We start from the raw sequence: 5,527 nt of genomic DNA, 5'->3' as shown, positions 1-5,527 counted from the left end.
ATATATATATATATATAAATTTGTTGCCGAAAATACATAAAATCACAATCCAATTACCAAAAGTAAATTGTTCACTGCTCAATGAATACCAATGTTATTCAAATTAAAATCCAGTACATCATATACATTTCTTCAAATCCAATCACTAGTAGTGAACTAGCTACTTTACGAAACAATAATCATGTTATTCAAATTAAAATCGGTCTTATTCAAGAGCTTTTGGTAGTAGTGTTATTTAGCAGGGAGCGGCTTACATTTGCTCAATGCATCCTACTGAAGAAACACATGCTAGACCTAGTGTTATAGGGGCTTAGGTGCGACATCTGCAAAAGCTCCAGTCTGAGCACTCGAGTGATCATAACCAGGTTAACCGACATCTACTTGACTTCTAGAGAGCGGTGCACTCTTTGTAAGACCCATTTCCGGCTTTACATAATAAGTCCATCTGAGTTTGGATAAATATGACAACATGAGCCTGGTGTCAATACCCACTTGGCATTATAGCCCTCGACTTGTTCATAAGTAGGATTATGCTGTGTCAGGGCCACCGTCTTTTCATATGAGGAACGGGTTGGGAATAGCCATGCATACCCTGTTCACCATCATCTTTTCTTTAATGCGCTTGTCAGTATAGGCCTTATAATCAAACGGTTATGCTAATGATTTTGCCTGCAATAACCACCAAACACAAGACCAAATAATCCCCTTATTAGTATTGGATCAAAGAACGAGAATAATAGAAGCTTAGAAGGGGTAATGTCATTGCATACATGATAAATATCCAAGAGTATGCACTGGCTATTTATTTTTAAAATGACAAAAGTAAACTAACCACATACGAGGGTTGAGTGCACAGGCAGCAACAATAATGACTATATCTTAACTTTTTTTATAACAAGATTTAATCTCTCGAGTTCTTCTCTAGTCAAGAACTTGTAGTCATCATATATAGTTGTTTGGCCACTCTCTTCCAGCTCTTCTTGAAAATATAACCCATTTGTACAAATAGATCAGATATATAAGTAACAGTTAACACTCGCCACCCAAACGCATAATTTCAAGAACAAAAAGGATTACTAAGTACTACCAGATGAACAGGTAGAAATATTGAGTTGAAGTTACATATTAAATGCCAGTACGCCCAATATTTACTGTCATGTTCTCCAAATATGAGTACCATTTGGGGGCAGGCCCAAGAGCAGGTATAAAGTATGATGGTATCTGGCTCGAGTCTAGAGCCCGTTCTCTAGAATTATATGGAATTGTCATTAGCAGGTTCACAAAGTTCACCACTATTCGTCTATCAAAATAAGCTGACAAAGAGGAGGGATCCATAATATGTTGAATTACATGACACAGACAACCAAATTATTCAACAACTGATCAAATATTGATGTCAGGCCGACATTGAGCCCTGGCTTGACCAACTATTATCATTTCCCACTCCATAAAATGTAGATGCATCTCTTTATACAAGTAAATTGCCTAATAATCAGTACAAGACATCTAGGACCGGCTAACCACAACCAAATATTTCATCAATAGTTTGACTGCTTGAGAAGGCATAGGGAATACTAAATACAAGTCTATCTCGACTAATTTGAGCAGACTGGTAAAAAGGCACTTGTGAATAGCAGGGAAAAAAAACATAAGTCAGCAAACAGTTAACACATCAAATGAGAAACACAGACTTACCGAAAATGGCACTTAGCAAGGTTGAGTAGAAAATATATGATCAACATTCAGCACATAAATATAAATGAAAGAAATAAGAAACTGAAACTTGCCATCCTTAAGCTATAAAATGTTCGGTTTAGTTGGATATTCACCATTAGGTGAGGGAACAACCATCAGTTGTAAAGCATCAATATCATGTACCTGAGCAGTAAGTTGTGGTAACTGAGGGACTGCCCATCTTAGCAAGATCTTCTGAAAAGGTAAGATTTTGAATTGAGTTTTCAGTTACCGAGTATTTTACCTGTCATACGACATTCAACGTGTCAAAAGTTCCAACATAACCACGATAAAGCTGATATTCTAATTTTATCCAACAAAACAATAAAGTTGAACACTAAATTCAGCCATGTTGTTCTCTAAGTTTAGCCGACAATGAACCAAAGCTCTGTAATTAGCAAAATAAAAACAAGCTCAGACAAATTTTGATGAACGGACACACTTGATCTGATATAGTTCCACAGACGAATAATCGTGGATGGACTGCTGGAGTAATGATGTACAGATGTTAAATTAGCAAATATAAGCCTATTTAAATACATCCTACGTTCAAACAATCTATATATATGTATAGCTCACAAATATATGCCTTCTTGATACTTCGTCCATTTTCCAATTCAAAATGCTAGTAGTTTATTCATTGTTTTCCTCATATTTTGAACAAACGTATGAAAATCAAATCAACGGGTGGGGCAGTAGAATATCCGGCATAAAAATTAATACACAATTGGGTTCATCATAAGCTAACATACAAGATTCAATGACTGACAACTACACCAAATTCTAAACCGATATCATTTATGGGTGCATATTTGTAAAGAGTCAAGTTTATGTTCAAATTTCATGGACAAACACCATTAGCTGTGTAATTATAATTTTGAAACAACAGTTACAGTATCTAAAGTTGAATACATATTGAGAAGGTAGTAAATGTCTGATGACATTAAAATTTCAGGAGGAGAAGAATCTCCGCAATCAATCTGAAAACCGAGATAACCACAATATGAAGGACGGTTTTGTCCATCATAGAAAGGGTAGCTTAGTTTAAGGTTATTGTCGCCACACTAAAATGGCTTCTTACATTCCTCGTACTGGTCATTACTAGCTTCGACAAAGTAATGGAGTATTAACATATAAAAACTCCTTATTCAAACAAAATCAAAACTGAATGATTACAGGGTTTACATAATTTGATTAGAAATTAGGAGGAAGAGTAATTACCTTTGCTGCTCATAAATCGTAAGAAAGCGCAATAATCAGCTCAGAAATCTCCATTCCAATTTCCTTCGCTGCTCGATTCGCCGGTAAAATCATAACAAACCTCAAAATAGATAGACAAAATTATATCGGTATTGTACCACAATTACTGATTATGGTGGCGATTATTTAAAACCCTAGAAAAATAAGACGAATTAGGGGAAATGAGAGAAACGAATAAAGTATAAAAAAATGAAGGGTTTAAAGAAACAATTTGTGAGAGATTGATTAATGGAGGCTGAAAATGAGAGATTTAAAACTCAATCGTACTATCAACAAAATCTCCATTAAACAACCATTTGATGATAAAACCCTAAATATTAAATACCAATATGAATCAAAATCTGAAAAAAAAAATCACATGAAAAACGAACCTGTGGTGGCAATCGAGCGTCGAGTGGTTGAGAGGCCAGAAAAGGGAGATCGATGAATCGGAAGTCTCAAGCTAGGAGAAACTACCGAAGGGATATGGGAATAAATAATTTACCCGAGAAGTAGCAGCAGGGCAGCGTGGTGGCGGTGGTGCGAGAGGAGCAGTAGGGGACAGTGGTGGTGGGACAATCGATAAGTAGCAGAAATAGGGTTTGGTGATTGGTACTTGGTAGGAGCATTTAGAGTTTGGTGATGATAGAGATTAGAGGCTGCTAGTTTTGAGAGCGGGGATGTATGAGGGCTAAGAGTTTTTTTTTTAATTAAATATCAGTTGCATCGGTTTCGATTAAAAATGACGCATAAACATATTATCAAATACATCGGTTAAAGAAAACAACTGATGTATTTGATAATATACGTCAGTTTTGCAGCATAACCGACGCAATTATTACGTCAGTTTATTTATAGAACTGACGCAAATAGCTTAACTAAAGGCAAAAAATACATTCCCGCCAAAAGTAAGTACTTTTTACGTCGTGTTTTATAGAACCGACGTAATTCAAGTGATGCAATAGAACTTTTTTCTACTAGTGTAGACCAAAATCCGAAATCAATTAGGAAAGAAATATATCTCCTAATTTTCGGCCAACATTGACCGAAATAAGGAATAGAATTTCCTTATTTTTGGTCTTTCCAAAAATATATAAAGTGTGTTAAATTGTCATCTAGTGAGGATCGAACCCATGACCTCTTGGCTTGTGTACCCTCACTATTACCACTATGAGTCTATGACACATTTAACTTGTTGATATTAAATACAACTGATTAGATTTAACTACGAATTAACAGATTAATTCTTTCAAACTAACCTTATATATATATTTAATTAAATATAACTTATTATATTTAATTTACGAATTGACAGTTAATTCGTCTCAACTTAATATTATTTAATTTTCATTAAATAATTATCTCATCAACACATTGACTAACTTTTTAGTCATTTTGGGCATCAATGTAATTATATTTCTATAACCACATTTCTCAAATACGTCCTATAGGTGTGACCTTTAGGGACCAGTTGATCACCGCCATCTGTATGATAATAACGTCAAACTTTCTAGCAAGCCAACCGTTATTAGGTAAACGTTAATCAACTGATTAAATATACGAAGTATACCCTTGTGAACCTGTAAGAGATTTACAAATGTTATCACACTAATTTGTGGAGGACACCACCTCCAACAGGACTTGCAAGGCGTTAATGTTGGGATTCATTAATCTCATTAGTATACATATTCATATTTGTAATTTATTTGGTCATAAAATAAATACAAGATCTTATGCATGCAAACATAAAACAAAGTAGAGAAGAAATCGTCACTTCTTACATTGGTGTTTCCGATTTTGGGCACCAACAAGATCTCCTACTTGTTAGTTCTTGAGCTTTCCAACAATGGATGAACTAAGATTCAAATTAGAATCTCTCCCAAAAGTTTATACCCAAGGAACACCCTTAATAACTAATATTATTATGAACTAGTAATAATACTAATCTTACTTCAAATTTGGACACAAAAATGGTATTTGTTTTCTTGTATTTTCGGCCAAGAGAGAAGAATTTTGTGAGTTTTATTTCTCTAAAGCTTTTCACAAAAGTAGAGAGTTGATTAATTTTTCTAACACTAGAAAAATAGATGATGAAGTAGTAAATAATTATATGAAAAACTTTTGCCATTTTTCATGCTAAAAATCGGTTGGGGGAAGTATTGTGGCCAATACATGGAAAAATTGCTCTTCTCAAAAGTAATAGAGTTGCATGGCTACAACTAGAGTACAATCATTGTGTTTCCCTTACTTAAAATAATCAACACAATTTAACTCTAATACTCCCTCCATTTCGGCACACACAACATAAAATGGAAGGTCCATTTTATATTGTCATTTGTCAATTTTGTCATGTGTCACATGTTACATGACATGTTACACTATAATGTATTTTTAATATATTAAAGATCAACATATTAATAAAATATGTCACATACAAAATTTAACTAGTAATTTTTGATTACTTGTACCAAAATGGTTTATCAAATTATAAATTACAACGTCTTGTATATATAATAAATTATTCATTCAATTTCAATTGTTTCATAAACAATAA

The 5,527-nt window shown here is 33.9% G+C and overlaps 1 long non-coding RNA gene across 2 annotated transcripts; it reads right to left on the bottom strand.

Annotated features, from left to right (window-relative positions):
- Positions 1 to 414: 414 nt before the first annotated feature.
- LOC141627481 (uncharacterized) lies at positions 415 to 3,670 on the bottom strand. Of its 2 annotated transcripts, none has more exons than XR_012537039.1 (3): positions 3,366 to 3,670; positions 2,956 to 3,128; positions 415 to 1,978 (listed from the first exon to the last, which is right to left on the bottom strand). It is a non-coding gene; the product is annotated as an uncharacterized LOC141627481 (long non-coding RNA). The 2 variants fall into 2 exon arrangements; XR_012537038.1 differs by having other exon boundaries at positions 2,956 to 3,023.
- Positions 3,671 to 5,527: the final 1,857 nt, after the last annotated feature.

Source organism: Silene latifolia, chromosome Y (assembly GCF_048544455.1).
Source record: "Silene latifolia isolate original U9 population chromosome Y, ASM4854445v1, whole genome shotgun sequence".
Taxonomy (NCBI): Eukaryota; Viridiplantae; Streptophyta; class Magnoliopsida; order Caryophyllales; family Caryophyllaceae; genus Silene; species Silene latifolia.
Note: the sequence above shows the minus strand (reverse complement) of the source record. Positions and strands in the feature narration are given on the sequence as shown.